Raw genomic sequence first — 15,000 nt, 5'->3', positions numbered from 1 at the left:
CCGACTTTGTGGAACTCCGGCCCGGATCCGGCCGTCAAATTCAACCTCATTCCGGTAGTGCCTTTTCCGCTCCGAGGCCTCCTCCGGGGCCGTCCGACGCCCGGTTCCACGGCGGGACCCCCGACACCGACTCGAGGTGGTACCCCTTTTTGCCGGCCGAGGTGCGCCGCCGCCGGCGTGAGGACGCCGCTCCCCGGTGTGAAAAACGGCCGCCGGAGGAATTTTGAAAGTTGAAAATTTGGCAAAGTGTCGACGGAAGTGCCAACCGCGCCGGCGGGGAGGCGCCCGTCGCCTCGCCCGGGATGGCGGCACCGGCGCCGGGTCGCCGCGCCTGCCAGCGGCCGCTAGTCTCCCCGGACGCCCGGGGGATTTCCCTTCCGCTCCCAGCGGCCGCAGTTCTCCTTCTGGTCCGCCTGGCGGCTGCCTCCGCCGGCTGCCAATCATCTCTCCCCGGCCGCCCGGGGGATTTCCCTTCTGCGCGCCTGGCAGCTCCTGCCAATCATCTCTCCCCGGCCGCCAAGGGGGATTTCCCTTCTGCGCGCCTGGCAGCTCCTGCCAATCATCTCTCCCCGGCCGCCCGGGGGATCTCGTTAAGGTCCGTGTTTCGTGGGGTTTTATTTCAAAGTTTGTCTTTTTTTTCCCCAAAGTGTCTAAGAGCCGATCGGCTCAGCGGGGGGCGCCCGTCGCCTCGCCCGGGATGGCGGCACCGGCGCCGGGTCGCCGTGCCTGCCAGCGGCCGCTCGGGGGATTTCCCTTCTGCGCGCCTGTCAGCTCCTGCCAATCATCTCTCCCCGGCCGCCCGGGGGATCTCTTATGGTCCGTGTTTTATGGGGGGGTTTTTTTGTGCGTTTGACCTTTTTTCCCCCAAAGCGTCTAAGTGCCGATCGGCTCGGCGGGAGGCGCCCGCCTGAAAACTGCGGCTTGCCACGCGACCTGAAGAGGCTTGTCACGCAACCCGGGGGGGCGGTGCCCTCGCTCTGCCTCCCCCCCGCGGGGATCCGCCGTCGGCGGCCTGTGAGCAGAGTTCACTGGGACTTTGTCAGAGTCGGGTGTCCGATCCCCTGGTACTCTGACTTTTGGTAAGCTAATTGACAGGACCCGCTGTCTCGGACACGGTTCTTGACGGGGGTGTTCAAAAGTAGGTCACAGAGAGAGTGTCACCTGTCCCATTACATGAAGACCAACCACTCAAAGTGTCCGACTTTGTGGAACTCCGGCCCGGATCCGGCCGTCAAATTCAACCTCATTCCGGTAGTGCCTTTTCCGCTCCGAGGCCTCCTCCGGGGCCGTCCGACGCCCGGTTCCACGGCGGGACCCCCGACACCGACTCGAGGAGGTACCCCTTTTTGCCGGCCGAGGTGCGCCGCCGCCGGCGTGAGGACGCCGCTCCCCGGTGTGAAAAACGGCCGCCGGAGGAATTTTGAAAGTTGAAAATTTGGCAAAGTGTCGACGGAAGTGCCAACCGCGCCGGCGGGGAGGCGCCCGTCGCCTCGCCCGGGATGGCGGCACCGGCGCCGGGTCGCCGCGCCTGCCAGCGGCCGCTAGTCTCCCCGGACGCCCGGGGGATTTCCCTTCCGCTCCCAGCGGCCGCAGTTCTCCTTCCGGTCCGCCTGGCGGCTGCCTCCGCCGGCTGCCAATCATCTCTCCCCGGCCGCCCGGGGGATTTCCCTTCTGCGCGCCTGGCAGCTCCTGCCAATCATCTCTCCCCGGCCGCCCGGGGGATCTCTTATGGTCCGTGTTTTATGGGGGGTTTTTTTTGTGTGTTTGACCTTTTTTCCCCCAAAGCGTCTAAGTGCCGATCGGCTCGGCGGGAGGCGCCCGCCTGAAAACTGCGGCTTGCCACGCGACCTGAAGAGGCTTGTCACGCAACCCGGGGGGGCGGTGCCCTCGCTCTGCCTCCCCCCCGCGGGGATCCGCCGTCGGCGGCCTGTGAGCAGAGTTCACTGGGACTTTGTCAGAGTCGGGTGTCCGATCCCCTGGTACTCTGACTTTTGGTAAGCTAATTGACAGGACTCGCTGTCTCGGACACGGTTCTTGACGGGGGTGTTCAAAAGTAGGTCACAGAGAGAGTGTCACCTGTCCCATTACATGAAGACCAACCACTCAAAGTGTCCGACTTTGTGGAACTCCGGCCCGGATCCGGCCGTCAAATTCAACCTCATTCCGGTAGTGCCTTTTCCGCTCCGAGGCCTCCTCCGGGGCCGTCCGACGCCCGGTTCCACGGCGGGACCCCCGACACCGACTCGAGGAGGTACCCCTTTTTGCCGGCCGAGGTGCGCCGCCGCCGGCGTGAGGACGCCGCTCCCCGGTGTGAAAAACGGCCGCCGGAGGAATTTTGAAAGTTGAAAATTTGGCAAAGTGTCGACGGAAGTGCCAACTGCGCCGGCGGGGAGGCGCCCGTCGCCTCGCCCGGGATGGCGGCACCGGCGCCGGGTCGCCGCGCCTGCCGCGGCCGCTAGTCTCCCCGGACGCCCGGGGGATTTCCCTTCCGCTCCCAGCGGCCGCAGTTCTCCTTCCGGTCCGCCTGGCGGCTGCCTCCGCCGGCTGCCAATCATCTCTCCGGATTTCCCTTCTGCGCGCCTGTCAGCTCCTGCAAATCCTCTCTCCCCGGCCGCTCGGGGAGGCGGGATCTCGCCCTCTGGTAGACGCTAGCAGCCTGCCACCTGCTAGGGACTCGGCCTCTGGCATTACCCAGGCTCCGGCAGCCCTGGGTCGGCCTGGCTTTTCCCAGCCGCCTGGGACGATCTCTCCCTCTGTCCTGGAACCCTGGGCCGGCCTGCCGCCTCAGGCTTAGCCCCCTGGGTCGCCTGGAAGTGGCGCCGCCTTGTGGACGAGCCGGGGAGAGCCGCTCTCCGTTGCCATCCGGTGGATTTTTAGCAAATTGCAGCTTTCCATAGCAAATTGCAGCCTTCCACCTGCTAGGGACTTAGCCTCCGGCATGTACCCAGGCTCGGGTAGCCCTGGGTAGGCCTGGCTTTCCCAGCCGCCTGGGTCAATCTCTCCCTCTCTCCTGGAACCCTGGGCCAGCCTGCCGCCTCAGGCTTAGCCCCCTGGGTCGCCTGGAAGTGGTGCCCTCTTGGTAGACACTTAGCAGAATGCAGCCTGCCACCTGCTAGGGACTTAGCCTCTGGCTTTACCCAGGCTCGGGTAGCCCTGGGTCGGCCTGGCTTTCCCAGCCGCCTGGGACAATCTCTCCCTCTCTCCTGGAACCCTGGGCCGGCCTGCCGCCTCAGGCTTAGCCCCCTGGGTCGCCTGGAAGTGGCGCCGCCTTGTGGACGAGCCGGGGAGAGCCGCTCTCCGTTGCCATCCGGTGGATTTTTAGCAAATTGCAGCTTTCCATAGCAAATTGCAGCCTTCCACCTGCTAGGGACTTAGCCTCCGGCATGTACCCAGGCTCTGGTAGCCCTGGGTAGGCCTGGCTTTCCCAGCCGCCTGGGACAAATCTCTCCCTCTCTCCTGGAACCCTGGGCCAGCCTGCCGCCTCAGGCTTAGCCCCCTGGGTTGCCTGGAAGTGGTGCCCTCTTGGTAGACACTTAGCAGAATGCAGCCTGCCACCTGCTAGGGACTTAGCCTCTGGCTTTACCCAGGCTCGGGTAGCCCTGGGTCGGCCTGGCTTTCCCAGCCGCCTGGGACAATCTCTCCCTCTCTCCTGGAACCCTGGGCCGGCCTGCCGCCTCAGGCTTAGCCCCCTGGGTCGCCTGGAAGTGGCGCCGCCTTGTGGACGAGCCGGGGAGAGCCGCTCTCCGTTGCCATCCGGTGGATTTTTAGCAAATTGCAGCTTTCCATAGCAAATTGCAGCCTTCCACCTGCTAGGGACTTAGCCTCCGGCATGTACCCAGGCTCGGGTAGCCCTGGGTAGGCCTGGCTTTCCCAGCCGCCTGGGACGATCTCTCCTTCTTCTCCTGGAACCCTGGGCCAGCCTGCCGCCTCAGGCTTAGCCCCCTGGGTTGCCTGGAAGTGGTGCCCTCTTGGTAGACACTTAGCAGAATGCAGCCTGCCACCTGCTAGGGACTTAGCCTCTGGCTTTACCCAGGCTCGGGTAGCCCTGGGTCGGCCTGGCTTTCCCAGCCGCCTGGGACAATCTCTCCCTCTCTCCTGGAACCCTGGGCCGGCCTGCCGCCTCAGGCTTAGCCCCCTGGGTCGCCTGGAAGTGGCGCCGCCTTGTGGACGAGCCGGGGAGAGCCGCTCTCCGTTGCCATCCGGTGGATTTTTAGCAAATTGCAGCTTTCCATAGCAAATTGCAGCCTTCCACCTGCTAGGGACTTAGCCTCCGGCATGTACCCAGGCTCGGGTGGCCCTGGGTAGGCCTGGCTTTCCCAGCCGCCTGGGTCAATCTCTCCCTCTCTCCTGAAACCCTGGGCCAGCCTGCCGCCTCAGGCTTAGCCCCCTGGGTCTCCTGGAAGTGTCGCCCTCTGGTAGACACTTAGCAGAATTCAGCCTGCCGCCTGCTAGGGACTCAGCCTCCGGCATGTACCCAGGCTCGGGTAGCCCTGGCTTTCCCAGCCGCCTGGGACAATCTCTCCCTCTCTCCTGGAACCCTGGGCCAGCCTGCCGCCTCAGGCTTAGCCCCCTGGGTCGCCTGGAAGTGGTGCCCTCTCGGTAGACACTTGGCAGCATGCAGCCTGCCACCTGCTAGGGACTTAGCCTCTGGCTTTACCCAGGCTCGGGTAGCCCTGGGTCGGCCTGGCTTTCCCAGCCGCCTGGGACGATCTCTCCCTCTCTCTCCTGGAACCCTGGGCCGGCCTGCCGCCTCAGGCTTAGCCCCCTGGGTCGCCTGGAAGTGGCGCCGCCTTGTGGACGAGCCGGGGAGAGCGGCTCTCCGTTGCCATCCGGTGGATTTTTAGCAGAATGCAGCCTGCAACCCGAGTGCTGGCGCCGCCTTGTGGACGAGCCGGGGACTGCGGCTCTCCGTTGCCATCCGGTGGATTTTTAGCAGATTGCAGCCTTCCACCTGCTAGGGACTTAGCCTCCGGCATGTGCCCAGGCTCGGGTAGCCCTGGGTAGGCCTGGCTTTCCCAGCCGCCTGGGACGATCTCTCCCTCTTCTCCTGGAACCCTGGGCCAGCCTGCCGCCTCAGGCTTAGCCCCCTGGGTTGCCTGGAAGTGGTGCCCTCTCGGTAGACACTTAGCAGAACGCAGCCTGCCGCCTGCTAGGGACTTATCCTCTGGCTTTACCCAGGCTGGGGTGGCCCTGGGTCGGCCTGGCTTTTTTCCCAGCCGCCTGGGACAATCTCTCCCTCTCTCCATGAACCCTGGGCCGGCCTGCCGCCTCAGACTTCCCCTTCCGCTCCGAGCGGCCGCAGTTCTCGTTCTGGTCCGCCTGGCAGCTACCTCCGCCGGCTGCCAATCATCTCTCTCTCTCTCTCCCCCCGGCCGCCCGGGGGAACTTCCCTTCTGCGCGCGCCTGGCAGCTACCTCCGCCTGCCAATCATCTCTCCCCCGGCCCTCCCGGGGGACCTCCCTTCTGCGCCGGCCGGCCGGCCGGCCGGCTGCAGTTCTCACTGGTCCGTGTTGTATGGGGTTTATTAAAATGTCGGTCTTTTTCCCCCAAAGTGTCTAAAAGTGCCGATCGGCTCGGCGGGAGGCGCCCGTCGCCTCCCCCGGGATGGCGGCACCGGCGCCCTCTCGCCGTACCTGCCAGCGGCCGCTCGTCTCCCCTGGCCCGCGCCGGGGGATTTCCCTTCTGCTCGGAGCGGCCGCAGTTCTCCTTCTGGTCCGCCTGGCGGCTGCCTCCGCCTGCTGCCAATCATCTCTCCCCGGCCGCACAGGGGGACTTCCCTTCTGCGCGCCTGGCAGCTCCTGCCAATCATCTCTCCCCGGCCGCCCGGGGGATCTCACCGAGGTCCGTGTTTCGTGGGGTTTTATTTCAAAGTTTGCCTTTTTTATTTTTTTCCCCAAAGTGTCCAAGAGCCGATCGGCTCAGCGGGGGGCGCCCGTCGCCTCGCCCGGGATGGCGGCACCGGCGCCCTCTCGCCGTACCTGCCAGCGGCCGCTCGTCTCCCCTGGCCCGCCCGGGGGATTTCCCTTCTGCTCGGAGCGGCCGCAGTTCTCATTCTAGCGCGCAGGGCAGCTCCTGCCAATCATCTCTCCCTTCCGCGACCAGCCGGAAGCGGTTCTCATTGGTCCGTGTTTCGTTGGTTATTTATTTTTCAAAGTTTGACTTTTTCTTTTTTTTTTCCCCAAAAGTGTCTAAAAGTGCCGATTGGCTCGGCGGGAAGCGCCCGCCTGAAAACCGAGGCTTGCCACGCGACCTAAAGAGGCTTGTCTCGCAACCCGGGGGGGGCGGTGCCCTCGCTCTGCCTCCCCCCCGCAGGGATCCGCCGTCGGCGGCCTGTCAGCAGAGTTCACTGGGACTTTGTCAGAGTCGGGTGTCCGATGCCCTGGTACTCTGACTTTTGGTAAGCTAATTGACAGCACACGCTGTCTCGGACACGGTTCTTGACGGGGGTGTTCAAAAGTAGGTCACAGAGAGAGTGTCACCTGTCCCATTACATGAAGACCAACCACTCAAAGTGTCCGACTTTGTGGAACTCCGGCCCGGATCCGGCCGTCAAATTCAACCTCATTCCGGTAGTGCCTTTTCGGCTCCGAGGCCTCCTCCGGGGCCGTCCGACGCCCGGTTCCACGGCGGGACCCCCGACACCGACTCGAGGTGGTACCCCTTCGTGCCGGCCGAGGCGCGCCGCCGCCGGCGTGAGGGCGCCGCTCCCCGGAGTGAAACACGGCCGCCGGAGGAATTTTGAAAGTTGAAAATTTGACTAAGTGTCGACGGAAGTGCCATATGCGCCGGGCGGGAGGCGCCCGTCGCCTCGCCCGGGATGGCGGCGCCGGCGCCGGCTCGCCGCGCCTGGCAGCGGCCGCTCGTCTCCCCGGAGGCCCGGGGGATTTCCCTTCTGCTCGGAGCGGCCGCAGTTCTCCTTCTGGTCCGCCTGGCAGCTACCTCCGCCGGCTGCCAATCATCTCTCTCCCCGGCCCGGGGGGGACGACTCTCCCTTCTGCGCGTGCGCGCCTGTCAGCTCCTGCAAATCGTCTCTCCCGCCGCCCGCCGAGGGGGGATTTCCCTTCTGCGCGTGCGCGCCTGTCAGCTCCTGCCAATCATCTCTCCTCTCTCCCCGCGGCCGCCCGGGGGCTTTCCCTTCTGCGCGCGCGCGTGCGCGCCTGTCAGCTCCTGCAAATCGTCTCTCCCCCCCCGGCCGCCAAGGGGGATTTCCCTTCTGCGTGCGCGCCTGTCAGCTCCTGCAAATCCTCTCTCCCCGGCCGCTCGGGGAGGCGGGATCTCGCCCTCTGGTAGACGCTAGCAGCCTGCCACCTGCTAGGGACTCGGCCTCCGGCATTGCCCAGGCAACGGCAGCCCTGGGTCGGCCTGGCTTTTTCCCAGCCGCCTGGGACGATCTCTCCCTCTGTCCTGGAACCCTGGGCCGGCCTGCCGCCTCAGGCTTAGCCCCCTGGGTCGCCTGGAAGTGGCGCCGCCTTGTGGACGAGCCGGGGAGAGCGGCTCTACGTTGCCATCCGGTGGATTTTTAGCAAATTGCAGCTTTCCATAGCAAATTGCAGCTTTCCATAGCAAATGGCAGCTTTCCACCTGCTAGGGACTTATCCTCTGGCTTTACCCAGGCTGGGGTGGCCCTGGGTCGGCCTGGCTTTTTTCCCAGCCGCCTGGGACGATCTCTCCCTCTCTCCTGGAACCCCGGGCCGGCCTGCCGCCCTCAGGCTTAGCCCCCTGGGTCTCCTGGAAGTGTCTCCCTCTGGAAGTCACTTAGCAGAACGCAGCCTACCGCCTGCTAGGGACTTAGCCTCTGGCTTTACCCAGGCTAGGGTAGCCCTGGGTCGGCCTGGCTTTTTTCCCAGCCGCCCGGGACGATCTCTCCCTCTCTCCTGGAACCCTGGGCCGGCCTGCCGCCCTCAGGCTTAGCCCCCTGGGTCGCCTGGAAGTGGCGCCGCCTTGTGGACGAGCGGGGGAGAGCGGCTCTCCGTTGCCATCCGGTGGATTTTTAGCAGAATGCAGCCTGCAACCCGAGTGCTGGCGCCGCCTTGTGGACGAGCCGGGGACCGCGGCTCTCCGTTGCCATCCGGTGGATTTTTAGCAGAATGCAGCCTTCCACCTGCTAGGGACTTAGCCTCCGGCATGTATCCAGGCTCGGGTAGCCCTGGGTAGGCCTGGCTTTCCCAGCCGCCTGGGACAATCTCTCCCTCTCTCCTGGAGCCCATGGCCGGCCTGCCGCCCTCAGGCTTAGCCCCCTGGGTTTCCTGGAAGCGTCTACCTCTGGTAGACACTTAGCAGAATGCAGCCTTCCACCTGCTAGGGACTTAGCCTCCGGCATCTACCCAGGCTCGGGTAGCCCTGGGTAGGCTTGGCTTTCCCAGCCGCCTGGGACCATCTCTCCCTCTCTCCTGGAACCCTGGGCCAGCCTGCCGCCTCAGGCTTAGCCCCCTGGGTCGCCTGGAAGTGGCGCCGCCTTGTGGACAAGCGGGGGAGAGCGGCTCTACGTTGCCATCCGGTGGACTTTTAGCAGAATGCAGCCTGCAACCCGAGTGCTGGCGCCGCCTTGTGGACGAGCCGGGGACTGCGGCTCTCCGTTGCCATCCGGTGGATTTTTAGCAGATTGCAGCCTTCCACCTGCAAGGGACTCAGCCTCCGGCATGTACCCAGGCTCGGGTAGCCCTGGGTAGGCCTGGCTTTCCCAGCCGCCTGGGACGATCTCTCCCTCTCTCCTGGAACCCTGGGCCGGCCTGCCGCCCTCAGGCTTAGCCCCCTGGGTCGCCTGGAAGTGGCGCCGCCTTGTGGACGAGCCGGGGAGAGCGGCTCTCCGTTGCCATCCGGTGGATTTTTAGCAGAATGCAGCCTGCAACCCGAGTGCTGGCGCCGCCTTGTGGACGAGCCGGGGACCGCGGCTCTCCGTTGCCATCCGGTGGATTTTTAGCAGATTGCAGCCTTCCACCTGCTAGGGACTTAGCCTCCGGCATGTACCCAGGCTCGGGTAGCCCTGGGTAGGCCTGGCTTTTTTCCCAGCCGCCTGGGACGAACTCTCCCTCTCTCCTGGAACCCTGGGCCGGCCTGCCGCCCTCAGGCTTAGCCCCCTGGGTCTCCTGGAAGTGTCTCCCTCTGGAAGTCACTTAGCAGAACGCAGCCTGCCGCCTGCTAGGGACTTAGCCTCTGGCTTTACCCAGGCTAGGGTAGCCCTGGGTCGGCCTGGCTTTTTTCCCAGCCGCCTGGGACGATCTCTCCCTCTCTCCTGGAACCCTGGGCCAGCCTGCCGCCTCAGGCTTAGCCCCCTGGGTTGCCTGGAAGTGGTGCCCTCTTGGTAGACACTTAGCAGATTGCAGCCTTCCACCTGCTAGGGACTTAGCCTCTGGCATTACCCAGGCTCGGGTCGGCCTGGCTGTCCCAGCCGCCTGGGACGATCTCTCCCTCTCTCCTGGAACCCTGGGCCGGCCTGCCGCCCTCAGGCTTAGCCCCCTGGGTCGCCTGGAAGTGGCGCCGCCTTGTGGACAAGCGGGGGAGAGCGGCTCTCCGTTGCCATCCGGTGGATTTTTAGCAGAATGCAGCCTGCAACCCGAGTGCTGGCGCCGCCTTGTGGACGAGCCGGGGACCGCGGCTCTCCGTTGCCATCCGGTGGATTTTTAGCAGATTGCAGCCTTCCACCTGCTAGGGACTTAGCCTCTGGCATTACCCAGGCTCGGGTAGGCCTGGCTGTCCCAGCCGCCTGGGACGATCTCTCCCTCTCTCCTGGAACCCTGGGCCGGCCTGCCACCTCAGGCTTAGCCCCCTGGGTCGCCTGGAAGTGGCGCCGCCTTGTGGGCAAGCGGGGGAGAGCGGCTCTCCGTTGCCATCCGGTGGATTTTTAGCAGAATGCAGCCTGCAACCCGAGTGCTGGCGCCGCCTTGTGGACGAGCCGGGGACTGCGGCTCTCCGTTGCCATCCGGTGGATTTTTAGCAGATTGCAGCCTTCCACCTGCTAGGGACTTAGCCTCTGGCATTACCCAGGCTCGGGTAGGCCTGGCTTTCCCAGCCGCCTGGGACCATCTCTCCCTCCCTCCTGGAACCCATGGCCAGCCTGCCGCCTCAGGCTTAGCCCCCTGGGTCTCCTGGAAGTGTCGCCCTCTGGTAGACACTTAGCAGAACGCAGCCTTCCACCTGTTAGGGACTTAGCCTCCGGCATGTACCCAGGCTCGGGTAGCCCTGGGTAGGCCTGGCTCTCCCAGCCGCCTGGGACGGTCTCTCCCTCTCTCCTGGAACCCTGGGCCAGCCTGCCGCCTCAGGCTTAGCCCCCTGGGTCTCCTGGAAGTGTCGCCCTCTGGTAGACACTTAGCAGAATGCAGCCTTCCACCTGCTAGGGACTTAGCCTCCGGCATGTACCCCGGCTCGGGTAGCCCTGGGTAGGCCTGGCTCTCCCAGCCGCCTGGGACGGTCTCTCCCTCTCTCCTGGAACCCTGGGCCAGCCTGCCGCCTCAGGCTTAGCCCCCTGGGTCTCCTGGAAGTGTCTCCCTCTGGAAGACACTTAGCAGAACGCAGCCTGCCACCTGCTAGGGACTTAGCCTCTGGCTTTACCCAGGCTTGGGTAGCCCTGGGTCGGCCTGGCTTTTTTCCCAGCCGCCCGGGACGATCTCTCCCTCTCTCCTGGAACCCTGGGCCGGCCTGCCACCTCAGGCTTAGCCCCCTGGGTCGCCTGGAAGTGGCGCCGCCTTGTGGATGAGCCGGGGAGAGCGGCTCTACGTTGCCATCCGGTGGATTTTTAACAGAATGCAGCCTGCAACCCGAGTGCTGGCGCCGCCTTGTGGACGAGCCGGGGACTGCGGCTCTCCGTTGCCATCCGGTGGATTTTTAGCAGATTGCAGCCTGCCAGCTGCTAGGGACTAAGTCTCTGGCGTTACCCAGGCTCGGGTAGCCCTGGCTTTCCCAGCCGCCTGGGACAATCTCTCCCTCCCTCCTGGAACCCATGGCCGGCCTGCCGCCCTCAGGCTTAGCCCCCTGGGTCTCCTGGAAGTGTCTCCCTCTGGAAGACACTTAGCAGAACGCAGCCTGCCACCTGCTAGGGACTTAGCCTCTGGCTTTGCCCAGGCTCGGGTAGCCCTGGGTCGGCCTGGCTTTTTTCCCAGCCGCCCGGGACGATCTCTCCCTCCCTCCTGGAACCCTGGGCCAGCCTGCCGCCTCAGGCTTAGCCCCCTGGGTCTCCTGGAAGTGTCGCCCTCTGGTAGACACTTAGCAGAATGCAGCCTTCCACCTGCTAGGGACTTAGCCTCCGGCATGTACCCCGGCTCGGGTAGCCCTGGGTAGGCCTGGCTCTCCCAGCCGCCTGGGACGGTCTCTCCCTCTCTCCTGGAACCCTGGGCCAGCCTGCCGCCTCAGGCTTAGCCCCCTGGGTCTCCTGGAAGTGTCGCCCTCTGGTAGACACTTAGCAGAATGCAGCCTTCCACCTGCTAGGGACTTAGCCTCCGGCATGTACCCCGGCTCGGGTAGCCCTGGGTAGGCCTGGCTCTCCCAGCCGCCTGGGACGGTCTCTCCCTCTCTCCTGGAACCCTGGGCCAGCCTGCCGCCTCAGGCTTAGCCCCCTGGGTCTCCTGGAAGTGTCGCCCTCTGGTAGACACTTAGCAGAATGCAGCCTTCCACCTGCTAGGGACTTAGCCTCCGGCATGTACCCAGGCTCGGGTAGCCCTGGGTAGGCCTGGCTCTCCCAGCCGCCTGGGACGGTCTCTCCCTCTCTCCTGGAACCCTGGGCCAGCCTGCCGCCTCAGGCTTAGCCCCCTGGGTCTCCTGGAAGTGTCGCCCTCTGGTAGACACTTAGCAGAATGCAGCCTTCCACCTGTTAGGGACTTAGCCTCTGGCTTTACCCAGGCTTGGGTAGCCCCAGCCCGGCCTGGCGCTCGCCGCAGGAAGGCCTCCTCGGGGGCTCCGGTTTTTTGGGGGTTTTTTTGTCAAAGTGTCTACGGAAGTGGAAGTTCTCTCAGGGGGAAGCTCCCCTCGGACCCTGCCCAGGAGGGTGAGCCCCGGCCCGGCTTGCCTCCCCTAGGCCCGCCCGCTCCGGAACCCGGTTCTCCCTGCAGACCCCGCCTCGGGGCAACCCTCCAGCTCCCCATCTCCCGGCAGCCGGGGTCAAATACAGCACCACCTCTTCCTTCCGCTGGCCCTCAAGAGTCCTCACCGCTCCCCCAGGCAGGCTTCCACGGGAGGCCGATCGGACCCCGCCATTAAGCCCCCTGACAAACGGCCGTCCCTGGAAGTCTCTCCGGGCCCGACTATTAAGTCCCACCGCCGACCCTCCGGGGCCGACTATTAAGTCCCACCGCCGACCCTCCGGGGCCGACTATTAAGTCCCACCGCCGACCCTCCGGGGCCGACTATTAAGCCCCACCGCCGACCCTCCGGGGCCGACTATTAAGTCCCACCGCCGACCCTCCGGGGCCGACTATTAAGTCCCACCGCCGACCCTCCGGGGCCGACTATTAAGTCCCACCGCCGACCCTCCGGGGCCGACTATTAAGCCCCACCGCCGACCCTCCGGGGCCGACTATTAAGCCCACTGCCAGAGATAGCACTCATGGGAATCTCTCTGGGCCCGACTATTAAGTCCAACTGTGACTTATGCTTGGAAATGTGACTTATGCTTGGAAATGTGACTTATGCTTGGAAATGTGACTTATGCTTGGAAATGTGACTTATGCTTGGAAATGTGACTTATGCTGGCAAATGTGACTTATGCTGGCAAATGTGACTTATGCTTGCAAATGTGACTTATGCTGGGAAATGTGACTTGTCCTCGCAAATGTGACTTATGCTGGCAAATGTGACTTATGCTGGCAAATGTGACTTATGCTGGCAAATGTGACTTATGCTGGCAAATGTGACTTATGCTGGCAAATGTGACTTATGCTGGCAAATGTGACTTGTCCTCCCAAATGTGACTTATGCTGGGAAGTGTGACTTGTCCTCCCAAATGTGACTTATGCTGGGAAATGTGACTTGTCCTCCCAAATGTGACTTATGCTGGGAAATGTGACTTGTCCTCCCAAATGTGACTTATGCTGGGAAGTGTGACTTGTCCTCCCAAATGTGACTTATGCTGGGAAATGTGACTTGTCCTCCCAAATGTGACTTATGCTGGGAAATGTGACTTGTCCTCCCAAATGTGACTTATGCTGGCAAATGTGACTTGTCCTCCCAAATGTGACTTATGCTGGCAAATGTGACTTGTCCGCCCGAATGTGACTTATCCAGCTAAATGAGACTTCTCCCTAAGCTGAGCTCCAGGGAGGGTAGCTGGTAGACTGGGGGCTTAATCTTCAGCTTCTACCGGGCTTATGGAGCCCTGAGTCGGCCTGGCTCTCCCAGCCGCCGGGGACAATCTCTCCCTCTCTCCTGGAACCCTGGGCCAGCCTGCCGCCTCAGGCTCGCCCCCCTGGGTCTCCTGGAAGTGGCGCCGCCTTGTGGACGAGCCGGGGAGAGCGGCTCTCCGTTGCCATCCGGTGGATTTTTAGCAGAATGCAGCCTGCAACCTGAATGCTGGCGCCGCCTTGTGGACAAGCCGGTTAGCGCGCCTCTCCGTTGCCATCCGGTGGATTTTTAGCAGATTGCAGCCTTCCACCTGCTAGGGACTTAGCCTCCGGCGTTACCCAGGCTCGGGTAGCCCTGGGTAGGCCTGGCTCTCCCAGCCGCCTGGGACAATCTCTCCCTCTCTCCTGGAACCCTGGGCCTGCCTGCCGCCTCAGGCTTAGCCCCCTGGGTTGCCTGGAAGTGGTGCCCTCTTGGTAGACACTTAGCAGAATGCAGCCTGCCACCTGCTAGGGACTGAGCCTCCGGCATTACCCAGGCTCGGGTAGCCCTGGGTAGGCCTGGCTCTCCCAGCCGCCTGGGACAATCTCTCCCTCTCTCCTGGAACCCTGGGCCAGCCTGCCGCCTCAGGCTCGCCCCCCTGGGTCTCCTGGAAGTGGCGCCGCCTTGTGGACGAGCCGGGGAGAGCGGCTCTCCGTTGCCATCCGGTGGATTTTTAGCAGAATGCAGCCTGCAACCTGAATGCTGGCGCCGCCTTGTGGACAAGCCGGGGAGCGCGCCTCTCCGTTGCCATCCGGTGGATTTTTAGCAGATTGCAGCCTTCCACCTGCTAGGGACTTAGCCTCCGGCGTTACCCAGGCTCGGGTAGCCCTGGGTAGGCCTGGCTTTCCCAGCCGCCTGGGACAATCTCTCCCTCTCTCCTGGAACCCTGGGCCTGCCTGCCGCCTCAGGCTTAGCCCCCTGGGTTGCCTGGAAGTGGTGCCCTCTTGGTAGACACTTAGCAGAATGCAGCCTTCCACCTGCTAGGGACTTAGCCTCCGGCATTACCCAGGCTCGGGTAGCCCTGGGTAGGCCTGGCTTTCCCAGCCGCCTGGGACAATCTCTCCCTCTCTCCTGGAACCCTGGGCCAGCCTGCCGCCTCAGGCTTAGCCCCCTGGGTTGCCTGGAAGTGGTGCCCTCTTGGTAGACACTTAGCAGAATTCAGCCTGCCGCCTGCTAGGGACTCAGCCTCCGGCATGTACCCAGGCTCGGGTAGCCCTGGCTTTCCCAGCCGCCTGGGACAATCTCTCCCTCTCTCCTGGAACCCATGGCCGGCCTGCCGCCTCAGGCTCGCCCCCCTGGGTTTCCTGGAAGTGGAGCCGCCTTGTGGACAAGCCGGGGAGCGCGGCTCTCCGTTGCCATCCGGTGGATTTTTAGCAGATTGCAGCCTGCCACCTGCTAGGGACTTAGTCTCTGGCGTTACCCAGGCTCGGGTAGCCCTGCCTTTTCCCAGCCGCCTGGGACAATCTCTCCCTCTCTCCTGGAACCCTGGGCCTGCCTGCCGCCTCAGGCTTAGCCCCCTGGGTTGCCTGGAAGTGGTGCCCTCTTGGTAGACACTTAGCAGAATGCAGCCTTCCACCTGCTAGGGACTTAGCCTCCGGCATTACCCAGGCTCGGGTAGCCCTGGGTAGGCCTGGCTCTCCCAGCCGCCTGGGACAATCTCTCCCTCTCTCCTGGAACCCTGGGCCAGCCTGC

Source organism: Leptodactylus fuscus, unplaced genomic scaffold, assembly GCF_031893055.1.
Source record: "Leptodactylus fuscus isolate aLepFus1 unplaced genomic scaffold, aLepFus1.hap2 HAP2_SCAFFOLD_59, whole genome shotgun sequence".
Taxonomy (NCBI): Eukaryota; Metazoa; Chordata; class Amphibia; order Anura; family Leptodactylidae; genus Leptodactylus; species Leptodactylus fuscus.
The sequence above is the reverse complement of the archived record's forward strand: the minus strand, read 5'-3'. Positions refer to the sequence as shown.